The 20,785-nt window shown below is 36.7% G+C and overlaps 1 protein-coding gene across 3 annotated transcripts in view; it reads right to left on the bottom strand.

Moving 5' to 3' along the window:
• B4GALT4 (beta-1,4-galactosyltransferase 4) overlaps positions 1 to 18,455 on the bottom strand; it is a 34,574-nt gene extending 16,119 nt beyond the window's left edge. Inside the window, exon 1 of one of the 3 annotated variants that reach the window (XM_026708795.2) lies at positions 17,972 to 18,455. The gene's annotated coding sequence lies outside the window, so the exon portion shown is untranslated. Of the gene's footprint in view, positions 1 to 11,122; positions 11,233 to 17,971 lie in introns of those variants that run through there. The other 2 variants (XM_087937261.1, XM_087937263.1) reach the window with 2 other exon arrangements.
• Between the last annotated feature and the right edge of the window lie 2,330 nt (positions 18,456 to 20,785).

The following is a 20,785-nucleotide window of genomic DNA, read 5'->3' as shown; positions in this document are numbered from 1 at the left end:
GAGATATTTCCTTGAAAGCAAGTGATACACTGAGAATTACCATTCCCTACAGCAGGAAGTTCTTGAAGATAAGCAACAGAATCAAGGACTCTCCAACCATCCACTATGGCAGGATATGCATCTGGGATATGCAGACCCAGAGGACTTCTGGAAAATTAGTATTGAGTTCTCTTAACTTCTGGAAAATTAGTATTGAGTTCTCTTAACTTTCCCCCTATGGATTTAGTCCTGTTGTTACATATTTAGAGTCTGATTTCAACTTAAAAATCTTGCAATGTTCCTATATTTTACAATAAAATGGTCTGTAAACTGCATGATTAGAAAAGTCAGATTTGTAAGCAATACAAACTATACTGTTATAAAAAAAATATCAATAGGAAACAGACAGCAACACAAACAAAAATTCTTACTTTAAGATGAATAGATATAAAAGATATAATAGCAGTAATACACTTACATTAATAAGCCATTGCAATGGGGTCCAATGACATATAGCAGGTCCTGCAAGGACTACCATAAATCAAAGGGCCCCAAGCTGAACTTCAACTCTATCCTTTATACTTTACTTCTAACCACATACACGCTTCACAACTTCACTGTCACTTTCCTTAAAGACCTGTGTACATCACTTTGAGTTCCTCATTTCCAACAGTTTCATTCTTCCTGTTTTAAACTTATCCATCCAAGTACTTTGCAAAAATATGTTTTCACAGTTAGCAACGGCTCAGCAGGATTATAAATAGTTCTGGTATATTTTGAAAACATCCTAGCTGAAAACTTTAGTTCATGTCTCTTTCTACTGGGGCCTGCTATCATCTACAGGACTTATTGAATCTAATAGATCAATAAGCTATATCCTTGATTCTCACAATATCTTCAGCTGAAAAACAGGTATTTTAACTGGTATACAAAGCAAAGATAGTTTCCAAATATTATTTACTGGGCTCCTGTTCAAAAACTCTGGTTTTTAATTTCAAGCACCTTGGTTTTTGGCCAACTCTTCAAATTACTGCCATTTCTATCATCATAGCCGCACTGCTATATTCTGCCAAACTGAAGCAAAAGATCTGTGAAACAAAGCTTCAAAGCTTTCATTGTATTTCCTCAAAAGCAATGTTTAAGCTTTAAAACAGCAGGTACCATCATTGCTTTCTACATATAAAAGTGAGGTCTGATTGATACAATGTGATGCAGTACACATTAATCAGATTCCTGTTTTAATGTATATTTAAAAATAAAGCTGCATTAACCCATTCTAGATTTCCAAGATCTAAAAATTGGTATAGATTTGCAATATAGGCAATCCTCACTTAATAACCATTTGTTTAGGGACCATTCAAAGCTATGACTGTGCAGAACAAACCATAGTTCAGGAAGGTCATGTGTGGTCAACAGTTGCCTAATATAGGACCAGTTGGGCACTTCATCAGCAGGAAGCGGACAAAGATAGCAGGGGTCAGCTAAGGGGAAGCAGGAAGTGATAAGGGCAGTGGGAGTGCAGGGTGGCCAAAAAGGCAAAGAGATGGCAGGAGGTTGTGGGTGAGGGGAGTTGAAGTAGAGGCAATAAGTAGAGTGTAGGAGAAGTGTGAAGTTCTGGCCTCATGACCGCAACCAGGATTAGAAAACTGTTGTCATTAAGTGGTACAGTCATATGGTTTCTCATAACCACTAAAGAGTCATCAAACTATATGTACCAACAACTACTCCCAAAACAAAACCAAAAACCAAATTGCCCATAACAATAAGGAAACTTCAATCCAAAAAGAGATCACTCTGGCGGAAAAACAAATCTGGTCACGTTGCCAATTTCAAAAGCCGATACAAAAATTTATGCCACCAAATAAAGACCGAATGCACCAATTATCACATTAAACAAGAGGAAAACCTTCTAAGCACCAATTCCACCAATGCTTTTTACAATTTTGTAAACAACAAACTAAAAGATTCAAGGTCCATCCCACCCCTGATAGGACCTAATGGTAAAGACTGCAACGACGACACCATTAAAGCCAACATCTTTAACACATTTTTTGGCTCAGTATTTGTAAACAGCAATGGATCATGCCCAGCATTTCCTAGCCGAACCACAGATAACTACAGTGATCTAATACATATCGATTTTACAGAAGACAATGTTGAAAAAGCACTACGCAATCTAAAACCATCCCTATCTATTGGACCGGATGGAATATGTGTCTATTTCTTAAAAAAGTTATCCACTGCCATAGCCAAACCTCTAAGCATAATCTTTGAAAAATCTTTCAGGACCAGTTCCTTGCCTAACCTATGGTCACAAGCCACAGTCATCCCCATCTTCAAAAAGGGAGACCCTTGCCTAGTTGAAAATTACAGACCAATCTCCTTATGCTGCGTCACCTGTAAAGTCATGGAATCAATTATTAACCAATCCATCATCCTCCACTTAGAGACAAACAACCTACTCTCCAATAAACAATTTGGTTTCAGAAAAAAACTATCCTGTAATCTGCAACTCTTACACTGCAAAAACATATGGACTACACAACTTGATCAGGGCAAAACAATAGATGCAATCTACATAGACTTCTGTAAAGCCTTTGATTCAGTGGTACATGACAAACTACTACTAAAAATAAAATCCTATGGTATCTCTGGACAACTGAATAACTGGATAGAAGCATTTTTGTCAAACAGACAACAAATGGTCAAAATTGGGAGTGTCCTATCAAATTCTGTACCTGTCAATAGTGGTGTCCCCCAAGGCAGTGTTCTAGGACCAACTCTCTTCATACTCTACATAAATGACCTCTGTGATCATATTAAGAGCAACTGCGTTCTTTTCGCTGATGATGTAAAGCTGTTCAATACCACAGACAATACTGCTACCCTTCAAAAAGATCTTGACTGTGTATCAGAATGGTCAAACAAATGGCAACTTCAAATCTCAACAAATAAATGCTGTGTCTTACATATTGGCAAAAAAAATCCGAAAATAAAATACAAGCTGAATAGTCAAGATCTTGTTGATGATCCAAGCTCTGTAAAGGACCTTGGAATACTCACCTCTAATGATCTAAGTGCTAGTGCCCACTGCAACTACATAGCCAAAAAGGCATTAAGAGTTGTTAACCTAATCTTACGTAGCTTTTTCTCTGGTAATATCACACTACTAACTAGAGCATACAAAACATTTGCTAGACCAATACTCGAATACAGCTCATCAGTCTGGAACCCACATTACGTATCTGATATTAGCACAATTGAGAAAGTCCAGAAATATTTCACAAGAAGAGTTCTCCACTCCTCTACTCGTTGTAGAATACCTTATGCCACCAGACTTGAAATTCTAGAACTAGAAAACCTTGAATTACGCCGTCTTCGGTCTGATTTAAGCATGGTATATAAAATCATACATTGCAATGTCCTACCTGTCAATGAATACTTCAGCTTCAACCATAACAACACAAGAGCACACAACAGATACAAACTCAAGGTTAACCGCACCAAGCTTGATTGCAGGAAATACGACTTTAGCAACAGAGTGGTCAATGTCTGGAATACTCTACCTGACTCTGTAGTTTCTTCCCCAAACCCCAAAAACTTTAACCTTAGACTGTCTACTATTGACCTCACCCCTTTCCTAAGAGGTCTCTAGGGGGCGTGCATAAGCGCACCAACGTGCCTACCGTCCCTGTCCTATTGTTTCTTTTATTTTTCTTTTATTTTTCTTATATGTACTCATTCCATGTATTCATAATTATGTATACACTTTTACTTATCTCGTAAACAATTGACAAATAAATAAAATAAAATAAAAATAAATAACAACTATTTAGCAATTGAAAATCCGGTTCAATTGGGGTTATTAAAGATGGGCTCCCAGGATAATCAAGTAACATAACTTTTGCTTCTTTTATCAGTTAGTGACTCTTGCAGGTATTGCTCCATCAAGTACCAACAAGATAGTCAGAGAAATGCAATACTGAAAGGGCAGAAATGGGCTCCTTAAAGCCACATACAAAAAGTAAAAGGCTTGCAACTGCCAATTTCACAATTCAGTCTTGGGAACAAGAAGGTATGAAAAAGGTGCAAAGCCAGACTAAATGCACACATACTAACTGTAACTTGAATGACAAATAGATAGGAAAACTGTACAGCTTTGAGGAACACAGCATTTCTTCTTAATAGCAGATAAGTAGGAAAAAAAGAAGGTACTTCAGAATTACCACATGTGCAACTGAAAAATATGGGAAAGCACAAAACTTAATTAATTCCATTGACACATAGCTTCTATTGAGGTCAGAATTGCTGAGTTTTCAGGGTTTCCGCTCAGGTTTGTTTCTCAAATACTCATCAATTGTCAAAAGCTGTTGAATATGCAGTAACACAAGTTCTAGTGACTGTTTGGGTAAACCAGTTTTTTTCCCAACTTACTGGCCTTTACATTTGTTGGGTTTCACTTCCTGCATTACGAATCAGGATGGTCAAGGCAATATTACTAAAAAAAAACAAGTGGGGGAAAGCTTTATTATACAGTTTACATAATAAATATCTCTCTAAGGTTAACAGGTAATTAAATGAATGCGCATTTTTCCAGGGAAATGTAAAATGTGCAAAGTTTAAGATATAAGAACCTTAGATTTCATGGGAGAACAGGGAAAAAACAGTACATTACTTTGAACATACTGGCTATAATGAAAATCTAAATAATCATTAATTTATGTTAAAGTTATTTAATTGTTCATGATAATTAATTGCTCTTTCAGTTCCCTGTGATTATCTTCCCGATTATGTGCAATGTGTAACTTTGACTATAAAACCATAAATATAACTTAGGGAAATGAAATTAATTCATTTCACAATCAAGTTAAATAAGCCTTAGAGTGAGAAAGATGCACAGTACTGCTGGATCAGCGTTAAGAGAAATAAATTTTGCAGTGCAAGTAATTAAGAAATTTCTCAGCATTGACCATAATGTATGCGTAAGTGGGCACAAGCACACGCTGAAAAACATAACAGAAAAAAGTGAGGATCTATATGAGCTTGATAACATAAGCTTGCCATTTGCTTCCCTGACACTTAACGGCATGCTTTAGCATTTAAAAGTCAGTAAATAATGGGTTTTTTTAAAGCAGGAGAGCTCTGGAGACATAAGCTAATACAAGATAAACTGGAAGAATTATTTTTTAGAGTAGATATTCTCTGAAGTAGCCATTTATTTCTCAATATTCAGAACATCATCTTGACTGCTTCTGCCAAGATCATCTCTGTCTCCTGAAACCTATCACAGGACATCTGAAAACAAAATCAGAAAAATCTGACAAAGTTTATTAATATAGGAAATCTACTTGTCAGAAAAGGTACGACCAGATTCCTGGGGTGGGGTTTTTTTTTGTTTTGTTTTTTGGCCATCATCAACTAATATAATTCTCCCTCTAGAAGAAAGCATAGTTAGTATTAGGAGTGGCACTGAAAGTTGTTTCAATTGATTATCAAAGACACTGGAGCAGCAAAGGCTGCACAGTATATTCACTACGTATCAAGTCATAGTACAACTGTAATATGAACCACCAGTTGGAAATTATGGAGACTGAAGACTGAATCTTTGAGCAGAGAAGGTTACTTTATACTACAAGTAAAAAGGAACAGAGAGTTGGTATGTTTAGAAAAAGATTAGCTGAAAATGTCCAAAAAGCTAGCCTAGGGCTGAAAAAAATAAGAGTCCTAGAAAATTCAAGCAAGCATCCATTCACCTTGCCCCAATCTGAATTCAGATCAAGATTGTAACTTGCTCTCATTATCTTCTTGTTTCAGCCAAGAGGAAGGAAAGAACTTACCCCGGTCTTTCCACTAACTGTTCCTTCTCTTTTTATGAAGTTTTTTCCCCCCCTTAATAGCAGTTAAAATAACTTTGGGTCAGGGAAGTTTTAAATCAAAAAATCTCACACCAGAAAGGATTGTCTGTTGAGTCTCACAGGTTCAGAACTAGGTTTGTTTAAAAATGCAGGAATCCCTAAATAAAAAAAGACAGCAATAGTTTTGTCTTCTGTCTAGCTTTTGTATTCTGTTAGTGTTTGTTAGGATGTAAGTTTCTTTGTCTCCTAGTATTTATTTTGCTTTTGTAAATATTGTGCTCTGTCTATAATAACTGTGGTTTGGCCGTTGTGGGTAGAATCATGATGGTCTGGTTCCTTTTTAGGTTTCTGAAACTCTGAATGATTTTGGTTATCCTGGGATATATTTCTGAGAAGATAGGAATATCAAGTTGGTTCACCCAGGGGTGAAATTCAGCCACCTCGGCCCACCTTGGGAGAGGTGGTAGGGACAATTTGAATTGGTTAAAAATCATCCCTGGTTGCTCCTGGTTGCAATTACTATACCAAGCCATACCCACAGCCACACCCACAGAGTCGGTAGGGAAAAATTTGAATTTCACCCCTGGGCAAGGGGATGGTGGGCTAGACAAATATGCCCTCTTTGAATTCAAGGGTGAAAGCATTCTGCCCACAACTTCATTGTTCTCACCTTTCCTTTCCCTATTTCTCATAGCCCCCCATGTGCCACTACTTGTTAGATTGGCGGCGCCAGGAATGTAGACAAACCCTTTAAAACAGTTAACAGTGTTTATTTAACACAAAAGGGTTACCCGCGACAGCCATAAGTTAACAAGTATGCACGTGGTGGCGGGCAACAGCTGACACCTTCTGACAGCCCCCTTTTATAATGCAGCTGTCAGACCAGCCAGCCAATGAACAGCCCCAGCTCCTGCCTAAAATGCAGACAGAGGAGAGAGCCACATTGGAACATAACATTACCAGTTATACTGTTAGGAATAACATAGGTTACCTAACATAGTTTGGGTAAAATAATATATATAAACTATGATAGTAAGTTTAAGTGTGTGTCACTTTAAACTGCAAAGCATGTAATTTTGGGTGCGGTGTTGAACTGCCATAAGAGGGAGCAAGAGAACCTGACAATTCCTGACTGGATTGCATGGATTGATGGTTTGTTAACTGCTTGTTTTCCCTACTGCTGAGTTGCTGAAGGAAGAGAGGAGTTCTGACTTCTTCATATCTCTACTGCGAGGAGATATATTACTGGACTGATATTTGTAAGTTTACTGACCTCTCTTTTTTGACACTGGAGCAACTGAATAATCCCTGGACAGACTGAACTAGTGAATGATATATGGACTGTTTGACTATGCTATAACTCTTACTGGAATAAACTATTTAACTAACACAGTGTATCTGTTTTACTGAGTGTAAGCTACAAAAAAACGTTTATCTCACATATTTTGCCTGCCTGCCTGCCTGCTGTGCAGATTCTGCTAGGGTGTATCCCTAACACTGGTTATGGGCCCAGCTGCACAGTCAGACTAACCAGGATATAACAGGCTTATATAGAGTGAGAGTTAGTGTAGTTACACAATACTGTTAACAGACAGCAGTGTTTTATTAATTATAGTTTAATATCCAGAGAAAGATGGCACAAGTCAATTTACCAAGTTTGTCTTTAATATCCAAACTGGATGGAACAAACTATGTTTCATGGTCTATGAAATGCAGCCTACTTCTACGTAGAGAAGGTTTGTGGAGTATAATTCAAAACCCACCAGAGGTAGATGCTTGGGATCCGGATGATGAAGATGATGCCCAGAAAATACAAGAATATAAACTGAAGAATGAGCAAGCTCTCTGTATAATAGGACTGACACTCTGTGACCAGCAGCTTGTCCATATTCATGGAGAAGAAACAGCTGTGAAATGTTGGGAGAATTTAAAGAAGATTTATGTTCGAGACAGTATAGGAGCACATATAAATCTTACACGGAAGCTGTTCAGAACACATCTTCAAAAGAATGGAGACATGTTGACTCATATAAACACTATGAAGAGGATTTTTCAGGAACTGCATGAAAAAGAACTTATCTTCACTGAATTGCATCAGGTTTATATAATTTTGTCTTCATTAGATGAGAGCTATGATGACTATGTAACTTCGCTGGAAGTACTGCCAAAAGATAACCTCACATTAACTGACATTACTGACAGATTAATTGAAGAAGCCAGGAGAAGGCTTGAAAAGGGATCAACTCAGAAGGGAACAACCACAAGAGGAGGAATTATCTTCGTCAGCCTACACAATTAGAAAATGTTTTAATTGTGGAAGAAAAGGACATTTGGCTAGATTCTGCAAGAAAGCAAAATGCCACAATGCCAGCCAGAATGCAAAAAGGCATCAAAAGGATAAAAAATGCTTAGAGTTAGCCATGTATAGCAACGAAACTGTGAACAATAATAATTTTGGGGTTGTAGATAGTGGAGCATTGCACTGCATAACGAAAGATAAGAAAAGACTGGTTAAGATGTCCACGAGTTCACAGCAGATATCATTAGCTAATGGCTAGAAAATCAAAGCAAGAGGTCAAGGTACTGCATATTGTTCTTGCATGCAAGAAAATGTAAAAATGTTATATGTACCACAACTTAAGTTTAATTTGCTTTCGGTTAGAGTTTTGATTAAACTAGGTTATGTAGTTACCTTTAGGGGAGAAAACTGCATAATAGAAAAGGAAGGTAAAAAAGTGGCTGCAACTTTAAAAGGTGAATTGTATGTGTTAAATGATAATTAGAGGTGGCTAACACAGTGTATAATAATGTTAAACCTCATGATGAATGCATACATTTGTTACACAGACGTTTAGGGCATATAAATTTTAAAATGCTCAAGCAAACGGTTGAACTGTCTGAAGGTATAAAACTGAAGCCTTGCAGTAAGTATTTGCACTGCAATGCTTGCAGTCAAGAAAAAAGCAAGGTAATACCAGCAAATAGAGTTAATGGATTTAAAACTAAAGAGCCTCTAGAGGTCGTATTTGCTGATATTATAGGTCCTAAAAAACCAAGTGTGCTTGTTATATATTAAGTATAATGGATCATTATTCTAGATATGGTTTCTGTTATTTAATGAAGAGTAAAACGGAAACCTATCAGAATTTCTTTAATTGGTTGAAGTTTGCAGAAAGAAAAACTAAAAGGAAACTAGTAACTCTTGTAACTGATAATGGTACGGAATTTATAAATAATAAATTCCAAAATAGATTGAAGATGGCAGGTGTAGAACATAAAAAGTCTGCACCATATAGGCCACAACATAATTCCTTTATAGAAAGACGAGGCCAAACAATACAGGCAATGGCTCATACTATGTTGTCCGATTCAGGATTACCTGAAAATTTGTGGGGAGAAGCAATAATGTGTGGTAATCATATATTGAATAATGTTGTTAACTCAACAACAGGTGAATTACCATTCAGACGGTGGCATGGTAGAAAACCTGACCTAAGCTATATGCACACATCTGGAGCACCAGCATGGGTGCATATTCCTACACAACTGAGACATAAGGGGCAGCATAGGGCTAAAAGATTATTTTTTGTAGGTTACGAATCTAACCATAAATCTTACAGGTTCTGGGAAGAAGGTACATCTAGAGTTTACTGTAGTGCTAGTGCACAATTCCATGAACATGTAGGATGAGAAAGACTGGAGCAAGATTCGAATAGAGATGTAATCATAGAAACCTACAAAACACCAAACCAACATATCGGTGATAAGAAGAGTCCAATTAGAGAGGAAGTACAAGAAGAGCAAATAGGACCAGAACAAGAAGAAATAAGTAAACAGGAAGAAATAGATAACCAGGAACAGGTAGTACATGAAAGTCCACCTGTAAGCCCTGTAATGCCCAGACGTTCAACACGTGAAACCAGACCACCTGACAGGTACCAAGCAAGTGTAGTTTGCCAAGTTAGTAAAGTTCCAACTACTGTGGAAGAACTTAAAATGTATCCTGCAAAGGATCAAGAAAATTGGCATAGAGTAATGGAAAAGCATTGATTGGTTGGAGGTCAATTAGACAGCAACACATAAGTATGTCCACAATGGAAGCAGAATTTTCATGTCTATCTTTATTATGTACTGATTTAATTCTGTATAAACAGTTATTATTGGATATGGGATTAACTGTTAAAGATTCCATTGTAGTGTATGAGGACAATCAAGCAGCCATACGGTTGGCTACAAATATTGCTGTGAAAACGAGATCTAAGCATACAGGTCTTAGATATCTGAATGTAAGGCAATCTGTAAAAAATGGTTTAATAAGACTGGAATATTGTATGACTGAGCAAAATATTGCTGATCAATTTACAAAAGCCCAAGGTGCAGTGAAACACAAAGAGAGTTGTGATGACTAGGGGTTAAGGTTGTAAATAGATATATATATATTATATTACCAAAAAGGGGAGAATGTTAGGAATAACATAGGTTACCTAACATAGTTTGGGTAAAATAATATATATAAACTATGATAGTAAGTTTAAGTGTGTGTCACTTTAAACTGCAAAGCATGTAATTTTGGGTGCGGTGTTGAACCGCCATAAGAGGGAGCAAGAGAACCTGACGATTCCTGACTGGATTGCATGGATTGATGGTTTGTTAACTGCTTGTTTTCCCTACTGCTGAGTTGCTGAAGGAAGAGAGGAGTTTTGACTTCTTCATATTTCTACTGCGAGGAGATATATTACTGGACTGATATTTGTAAGTTTACTGACCTCTCTTTTTCGACACTGGAATTTGCAACTGAATAATCCCTGGATGGACTGAACTAGTGAATGATATATGGACTGTTTGACTATGCTATAACTCTTACTGGAGTAAACTATTTAACTAGCACAGTGTATCTGTTTTACTGAGTATAAGCTACAAAAAAACGTTTACCTCACATATTTTGCCTGCCTGCCTGACTACTAGGCAGATTCTGCTAGGGTGTATCCCTAACATATACCATTGCCTTTTTTTCTACTTGCCCTATCTCAAAACAATGTTGTGTGGAACATGCATATTTTGGTTCTGCATATTTTATTCACATTTCAAGACATGCATACACATTTTAGGACCAAACTAGAAAGTTTCCATCTAGATATGGATCATCCCAAATGGTCTCTCTCAGTCATGGAACAGTTAATGCAAAAAACTATTTGTTTAGTAACTGTTTAACGCTACACGGGCACTGAAAAAAGTGATTTATATGACATATTTGAATTCAAGGGCTTATGGGTTTTTTTCATACTTACAACCATTGCAGCATCCCTATGGTCACATGATCAAAGTTTGGACACTTGGCAACTGACATGTATTTCTGATGGTTGCAGTTTCCCAGGGTCATCTGATTACCTTTTGTGACCTTCTGACAAGCAAAATCAACGGGGAAGTCAGATTCACTTAACAATCCTGTTACTTTCTTACCGCCTGCAGTGATTCACTTAACTGTGGCAGAAAAGATTGTAAAATAGGGCAAAATTCACTTAACAACTGTCTTGCTTAGCAAAGTGTGGGCTCAATTAGGGTTGTATGTCAAGGGCTACCTATAAAAGGGAACAGACAGAACTCCCAACTCCTCCTAAATGTGAAGTGTGCCTGCAGCAATAATTGGTAAGACTTCATAGATAAATACAGTAGTCATTTTAAACTAAGGTAAGTTTAAGGTAAAAGCTTAAGGAACAAGCTTGTTCTGTTAATATTAAACAGGTTAGAACATTATTACAGGCCCTATTAAGCATAGCTGTCTGAAAAGGTAAAGCAACTTCACTGGGTCAAGCTTAATCACATTTTAAATATGTCAGAGAAGCGAGCACAGTTGTACTAAAAATAAAGCAGAAATAGCTGAAAATACAGAGAGATCCCATGTGGACAGAAAGGATCCTTTATGGCAAAATTTACATATTAAACATACTTCAACTATATCTTTAAAAAATAAAGATGGTAAAAATGTTCAGAGTGCTTTTTTTAAAAAAAAAGAAATGCTGTTCTCAAAACAGCACATAAAATTAAAACAAAACAATCTGCGCCTCAAACTGATCACATTATCTGTCCTGAAATTGAAGGGTAAAAACTGCAGGTGAATAAAACAGGAGCTGGATTTTCATCCCATCTTGCTATTTGTACAATAAACCAATTAAATTTTAGTTATCTAGAAAACATATACATATCTCTATCTGGGCAAAATTTACCTGAGCAGTTAAAGTAATCATAGCTATTTGTATCATAGCTATATAGACTTTTCCCTATCCTCCAATTCTTCCTAGATTTATTTGACACGTTTCCATTTGGAAAGTATGATCAGATTGTGACACAGATTTAGAAATACAACCCAAGATTCTTCCTGTTATAAGGTTTTGTTGACAGAGAAATTAAGAGTTGGATAGATCCTTATTTAATTTGATTTGTGCATAAATATCGCCATTCAGAAATCAAATTTCATTAGATTGCTAATATCTGAAAAATTACTTCCTTTTCAGTAATTTCAACTAGCAGACTGCAACTTTTTCAAACCAAGAGTCCTTTCCAAAAAGAACAGCAGGCCAGAAGTAAGAGCCAATGAAAAGTAAAAATAAATGTTTCTTTGTTGAATTTAAACATGTTTTTAAAATTAAACTTAATGTATTTAATATGACTTATTCTATACTTATTTCATAATTTCTCCATTTGGTCATCCTGAAAATTAATTCGGCTAGAACTCAGCACTTCCACAGGATTTGGACCCCAGCTTAAGATATGTAATCACACCAGCTGTCCTCTCTTTCTTAAGAGCATCATTTTTGCATACTTCCTTTGTATATTATATATGATAATCTCCCGTAATGTTATTTGTAGCAGATTAGATAGCTGCATATGGCTGGCATGGCTTTATATTTATTTATTTTATTTTATTTGTTGCCTTTAAGTTAGATTTGACTTCTTGGCAAGGATTTTTCTTCAGCAGTTTGCCATAGTTTCCTTCCGAGAGAAAATGGCTCCCAAAGATCACCCAGCTGGCTTCGTGCCTAAGACCTGTTTAAGAAAAATCCTGGTCTTCAGCACGAAGCCAATTGCGTGATCTTTGGGAGCTGCTTTCTCTCAGAAGGAAACTATGGCAAACTGCTTAAGAAAAATCCCTGCCAAGAAGTTAAATCTAACTTAAAGAACTCACAGTCTCTTAGTTTCTAGCTTCATGCCTTAACCACTACACAAACTGGCTGACTTGGCATGTTATGTTCAGAATAAAAGCAAAATGTTTTACACAAACATCTCAAAAGAATTTTGCCTTGCAATTTTGAACAAGACGACTATAATTGGAGAAGCAATAAAGCCAAATTTTTATTTGGCTTGAAATAAGAGTTTGCACTGGACCATTTTATAGTCAAGATATTAAGCCATTTTTACTCCATAGAGTTTGTTGAAGTGCAGCACACAGTGCGAAGATGATGAAACCTGAATTTCTATCAAGTGAATGTTTCTGTTTTATATGCTATATGAACACAGCATTAAAATAAAACTTCTAAGGTATCTTGGCCATTAGATATGATCACCAATACTGCAATTATAAACTGTTTCTGGGATTAAGACCCATCATATACTAGCTAAAGTCCCTTCATTTCATATGGCCCCTTGCAACCTCCAGTATAGTTGTCACTTGTTCTGATCATGTTTCTAATATAGACTTAAGGGCTCCACATACAACTCTGGCAGATGAACCAAACAAAACAGAAATGCTAATAAAAAAATGCAAGTATGTCTTGTTACCCAAGCCTGGCTCACTTAATCTTCCACAACAGGCTCTTGGTAATGATTCTAGAGCTCTATTGCAGAGCAGCTCAGTAAAATTTAAATAAGTATTTAAAATATATGGTTATTATGTACATTTGAATTAAACTCAGCTCTGGTTTTAATGGATGGTCTTTCTTCCTAATTAGTATGGAAAATCAAAAATTATTGTCACTACTTACCTGAAATTTTACTTTCTTCCTTAGAAAAAGTACATTTCCACATATGCTTATTTATTATTCATATATATCTATTCAGTGTTAATTTTTTTGGAATTTTTATGTTTAATCTATTTTTCATTTTAAAAGAGCCATAATCTTCCAGATTATTTAGCATTTATAAGCACTTTGTCATCAGCAATAAAAATAAACAGGAAGAAAAGATGACCAGCATAAATTTTAGATTTCAGGGGGTAAACATAGAAAAAGAAGTAATCAGAATACTGAATTCTAAAAAGTAACAGCATTCCAATTTGCAGGACAAATAGAGAATTGAGTAACTACAATTTACACAATTCTCTCCCTGTTCTGCAAATTGGAATGCTGTTACTTTTTAAAAGTATAGGATTTGCAAATGACAGTTGTAAAAAATCTGGATGATCACTTGTTGGCAGGAAAAAGTTGGGGGTTGCATCTCTTTGCTGTTATTTAACAGTTATTTCCATAATCCAGATCTCGTAGTTCTATAAATACAATTATTAAATGTAACTTTTTTTACCATGAACTTTCTGAAATATCAATTTGGGATTATGCTTAATCCTATTGTAATTGTACTTAATATAATAAACACCTATCTAGACTTTTTTAAACTGAAATATTTTGTAAATATCAAAAATGAAGTGAATAAAAACATCCAGATAGAAACAAGACAACTATGAATTCTAGTCCTACCTTGGCCCAACTCAGTAGGTGACTTTAGCCCATTTTCTCTCAACTCTAGAAAGAAGGTATTAACAAACCACTTCTGAAAATGTTGTCAAAAAAACTGCATGAATTTTCTAGGCTCTCACCTGAAATAAAGACCAACTTAAAGATAACCTCCAACCCCTTAAAAAAAAGAGATAACTTTATATCTTAAAATATCCAGCCTGGCTTATACATTTAAATAAAATTTTCCTATGATTCTAACATGATTGTATTTAGGTACATTTAATTGCAGAAAGAAAAAAACCAATATTATTAAAAAACCAAATAACAGAGGTCAAATTCACATATAACTGTACATCAGCAGAGTCTTACTATGATGCTCCCTTTTCTACTAGGACCATACATCAAAATTATTTACCAATCCTGGCTTATTAACAGGAGCAGCAAACTAAAATGATTTCAGAGAGCACATTCATTAACTTGTCACATTGAAGGAAAGAGTCAAACAGGATCAATTGAGCTATAAATGTTTCAACAGATGTGATTACTCATCATTTACTGAACTAGTAACTAGTATTCAAAACAGAAATGCATATTATCAGTAATCATATATGAAAAGCCTGGCAAAATCGAAGAGATTCATGCACATTTTCCTTAGTGTGCTGTGCGTCTGTGTGGTGTGTACATGTATTCCCAAAATGTATATATGTAAAAAGCACTTTACTTATAAACTCCCAAGAATAAAACCAAACAGAATCAAGCATTTAACAAAGTCACCTGGGGTGATATTTTCTTTTAAAAAGAAAAGTATCTCTCACTTCAGTCCCTAAATGCTTTGTGTCATAGAAAGTTCATCTTTTTCTTTGAGATATTTCACCTCTGCAAAACTCCAGAAACATGCATTTAAAAAAAAATTAAAAAACTTTTTTCTTAAAATGTATTATCTAAGTTTATAAACTCATGTATTTATAATAAGAGAGAAAGTAGATGATTTTGTTTTGTGCAATATTAAAAGGATAACCCCTTACCCCTCTTTTGTTTTATTGGGAACCAGTGTGATGCCCATTACAAAACTAAATATCTGACAGCATATTCTCTTCTTAAATTGGGCATTTAAAAATTGGCACTTAGTTATCCAGTAATAACTCACAGAATGAGTTACTGAAATGTAATGAAGGTGGGGGAATATCTGTTCCTTTTCATTTCATGGGCTTTGCCTGGCACTGCTCACACATTTTATCTGAAACAACAAAGCTTTATACAGGTGAAACTCGAAAAATTAGAATATTGTGCAAAAGTTCATTTATTTCAGTAATGCAACTTAAAAGGTGAAACTAATATATGAGATAGACTCATTACATGCAAAGCAAGATAGTTCAAGCTGTGATTTGTCATAATTGTGATGATTATGGCTCACAGCTCATGAAAACTCCAAATCCACAATCTCAGAAAATTAGAATATTACATGCAATCAATAAAACAAGGATTGTACATAGAACAATATCGGACCTCTGAAAAATATAAGCATGCATATGTACTCAGTACTTGGTTTGGGCCTCTTTTGCAAAAATTACTGCCTCAATGCGGCGTGGCATGGAAGCTATAAGCCTGTGGCACTGCTGAGGTGTTATGGAAGACCAGGATGCTTCAATAGCGGCCTTCAGCTCTTCTGCATTGTTCGGTCTCATGTCTCTCTTGGCAATGCGAGAAAATAATCTATGGAGTTCAGGTCAGGCGAGTTTGCTGGCCAATTAAGCACAGTAATCCCAGAGTCATTGAACCAGGTTTTGGTGCTTTTGGCAGCATTTTCCTGCTGGAAAATGAAGTCAGCATCCCCATAAAGCTCATCTGCAGAAGGAAGCATGAAGTGCTCCAAAATCTCCTGGTACACGGCTACACTGACCCTGGACTTAATGAAGCACAGTGGACCAACACCAGCAGATCACATGGCTCCCCAAATCAACACAGATTATGGAAACTTCACACTGGACTTCAAGCATCTGCCAGTGTATGCTTCTCCATTCTTCCTCCAGACTCTAGGTCCTTAGTTTCCAAATGAGACGCAAAAAGTTGCTCTCATCAGAAAAGAGGATTTTGGACCACTGAGCAACAGACCAGTTCTGTTTTTCTTTAGCCCAGGTAAGACGCTTCTGACGTTGTTTGTTGTTCAGGAGAGGCTTGACAAGAGGAATACAACATTTGAAGCCCATGTCCAGGATCCGTCTGTGTGTGGTGGCTCTTGATACACTGACTCCAGCCTCAGTCCACTCCTTCTGAAAGTCCCCAACGCTTTTGAATGGCCTTTTCCTGACAATCTTCTCCAAGCTGCGGTCATCCCTGCTGCTTGTGCACCTTTTACTTCCACACTTTTCCCTTCCACATAACTTTCTATTAATGTGCTTTGATACAGCACTTTGGGAACATCCAACTTTTGCAATTACCTTTTGAGGCTTTCCCTCCTTATGGAGGGTGTCAATGATGGTTTTCTGCACAACTGTCAGGTCAGCAGTCTTTCCCATGATTGTGATTCCGACTGAACCAGACTGAGAGACCATTTTAAGGCTCAGGAACCCTTTGCAGGTGTTATGGCTGAATTAGCTGATTAGAGTGGGACATTTTGAGCCTAGAATATTGAACCTTTTCACGGTATTCTAATTTTCTGAGATTGTGGATTTGGGGTTTTCATGAGCTGTAAGCCATAATCATCTCAATTATGACACATCATGGCTTGAACTATCTTGCTTTGCATGTAATGAGTCTATCTCATACATTAGTTTCACCTTTTAAGTTGCATTACTGAAATAAATGAACTTTTGCACGATATTCTAATTTTTTGAGTTTCACCTGTATTCTAGATCTGCGCTCAGAACCAAATCCCATCTCTCTCAGCGAATTCGCTTCTAGATCAACGTGAATGAAACTGATTTCAGTGCATTCATTCAAGTAAATCTGTTCAGTAGCCTTCCCACAAAGAGAAGCATGAGGGGTAGTAGCCTTGCCATAGGACCTCATGCATGACTATTCCGAAGTCCCTTTTAATTGAATAAGGCTTACTCCGGGGAAAAACGGATCAAAAGCTGCAGCTGTAGTCAATTCACTTTATATTTATCTGTCTATATATTTATCCGTGTAGTATGGCTTTAGCATGGCCATTTATCCTTATTTACTACCCTCTTATTGCTATGATGATGGTGAGGATTCTATTGCTTTGCATGTACACTGAGAGCTTCAACACCGGAGACCAATTCCTTGTGTGTCTAATCACATTTGGCCAAATAAAGTATTCTACTCTATTCTATTCTGGGGATACCCAAGCAACATTCCTAACATCCCATTACAACACTATATTTCCTGATAAGTCCACACGGGTCCGACAGGAAACCGAGTTAAGTGTTAAGCATCCGAAACCAAGAATTCCTCCTCCTCCTCCTCTTTTTCTTCCTCCTCCTCCTCCTTTGCCTGCTCGGTACTTACGTTTACGCGTTGCTGGACCAAGCGCTCCTTCCGTTCCATCGCCCCCTCCTAAGCCCCGGGGTTGTCAGCCAAACGTCCCATCAACCACGGAGAGGAAGGCAGAACGGCCACTTTTAGCAACCATAGAGGCTCTTCCCTGCAAGTAGAGCGTACGGTTCTTGGTACCGCCGCTGTGGTTGCCTAGAAACGGGGCCTGGCAACAGATAATTCTCTCCAGCCCGCGGTTCGACACGTCTCTCTGTCTTCACTATCTCTCTCCCTCCCTCCCTTCGCAGCATGGCATGAAAGCTACCTGTGCCTTAATTATCATTAAGAAATGGTCATGACCTTTATTCGTGGGACGCTCGCTTTCCGTGCTGTGTTCAGAGCCGCTCGTTTCGAAAGCCTCCGCTGTCCCGTTGCTTCTTGGCGTAGGGACGTAATCCTAGGAAAGCGCCACCTAAGGCTAATGAGGCTCTCGTCAAAATTGACGGTAATTAAGAGTGAAACCGTCTTTAGAGTTCGGCAATTAAATGTTGGGCGGAGCAGGGGACTCTTGCATTTCTCAAATTGCTCTTTTGTGTTTCGCTCAGTCTCCGAACCGCCTCTCAGATGGATTTTCAATTGCAAACCTAAAGACGGATCCGATTTGTTTCCTCCATTTCTTGCTCTGGATTTAAGAATTCTGGAGAATTTAAAAGCTCACAAATTTTATGGACTGCAATTATAGTTGGAAAGGGACTTCGACCTGCTATTCTGTGAATAAATCATATTTATTTACTTACTATATTTGTGTACAGCACCAAAGCAATCAGCTTTGAGTGGAGCCCAACAAAAATAAATATTAAAAACAAAAAACAATATAAACCCCAACGTTGCAATTCAGAGAGCAGACACAAAATTTATTTGTATATATTCCCCTTTAGGCAGTTCTCTACCCTCTGAATGTGGAAGGAAGGAAGCCCACCACTTCTGCTGTCAAACTGTTGCTAGAAAGTTTCTTGTTTCTTATATTCAAATAGAATTAGTCTCCCTGTAATGTAAATCCATTACTATCTGTCCTTTATTCTGAAATGACTTCCTCTAAAAATGGAGACAAAACTTTTGTTGATAGGGCTTAAAGCTGCAATTGCCTCTTTAGGAGCCAAATTTCACTGCTGACTCATATTAGTTTGCAATTAATCACTATTTGCAGTGAGATCTGTGGGATTCAGCACTTCCTAAAGAGAAAGGCTGTGTCCTATTGCTTCAGTGTAAGCTTTGCCCTTTTCATGCTTATGTATGATGTCGTGTATATAAAAGGAGTGGAGCTTATGCAGCATTGGCAAAAGGGTGACTTAATTGTTCCCTCCCCTCTTTGACCTTCTCTTGCCAATTACTATATCTTATTTGAATTGTTATTCTGAATTGCTGAATTTGAATTGTTTCCTAAGTTTAAGAAAATTACATTTCTCCCTGTTAAATTTCATGTCATGGAAACCCAAATTTTGAGGCAAACTAGATTGTATTAAGGCAGGACATTAAAATATATTAATTTTAGAGAAATATAGATAGTGAAATATGTGGAATAAGCAAGAGAAAGAACAAGGAAATGTGAAAAGCCAGACCACAAGGATCATCTATCGGTCACAATATTTGCCAAGAAACCTTGTCTTGCTTGTAACAAAACCACAAGCTAGGGAGTTTAGCAAGATGGGTTTGTGACATCCAGCCATCCTAGCCTAGCAACAGGGGAGGGGGAAAGCTGTGTTTCAAGTAACCAATGAATGACTGACAAGTTACATTTCTGTGTTTTGCCCCTTCTGAAGAAGTATATAGACATGTGCTGTTCTATAAGAAGTTTGTTCAGAAGTAGCTCTGTCTAAAATATTCTGAACTTGTTTGTGCAAATAAAAACAACTTATTTTTGGATTCCAAGGTCTGAGTCTCTTAATTTCCTGCAACAGTATGATTCTTTGTTCCAGTTTGATGAAAATTACTAATGAATAGAATTTGGGGGTTAGCTGTAACCACAATTATGTAATCCAGTTCACGTTTAATCAGTGTTGAGGGATATTTTTCAAATGTTTTGCAGAGATCAGGATCTAAAATATTGACATTTCCTCAATAAACTAAAGAAATTGCCAATCAAAAAGCAAAATAAGGTTTGCCTAACAAACTTGTTCATAACAAATCCATGCTGAGATGTAGTATATAATATATCATTTTGCAGGCAGTTATGAACTGATCTGTTTATGATTGGTTCTGGAACCTTTCTAAGTATCGGCTGTAAACTAAGCCGTTTACAGTGCTTCAGATTTCCCTTTTTGAAAGTGACTTGATCTGTCTGCAGTTAAAGCATGTTCATAGGAGGAAGAATTCCAACAAAATTCCAGATAAAGACTTTGGTATGTAAGCTATTAAACATGCTTTAAAGGCCATTAAATTAAAGTATGTCTCCTTTAAAAAAAATAAAAAGCAACATATAGCAGTTTGCTACCACCTTGTGGTCATCCATGCATTTTGCAGATACCGTCAAATCATGAAGAATTGGATCTGCCCTTTCTCCTTTCATAAAATTGTTATGTGTCACTTTTGTGCATACATTATATTAAATCATATTCGAGGAATAACACTTTTAATTTTAAATCTGAATTCAAAAAACTGTGATCTATTACAAAGTCTGTTCAGCACTGTAAATAGCATTTATTAAATAAACAACAAACATGAAAAAAATCATTAAAGCTGTAGAAATTTTAGATAGTATTTTTGATTACACTCAAGAATACTTCATTTTCTTTTTGGTAGTATTAGCAAGAGCACTTAGACCTATATACCACTTCCTAGTATTTATAG

The sequence above is a fragment of the Pseudonaja textilis genome, chromosome 7 (assembly GCF_049901715.1).
Source record: "Pseudonaja textilis isolate UNSWEBS1 chromosome 7, rPseTex1.2, whole genome shotgun sequence".
NCBI lineage: Eukaryota > Metazoa > Chordata > Lepidosauria > Squamata > Elapidae > Pseudonaja > Pseudonaja textilis.
This window is presented reverse-complemented; position numbering and strand designations above follow the sequence as displayed.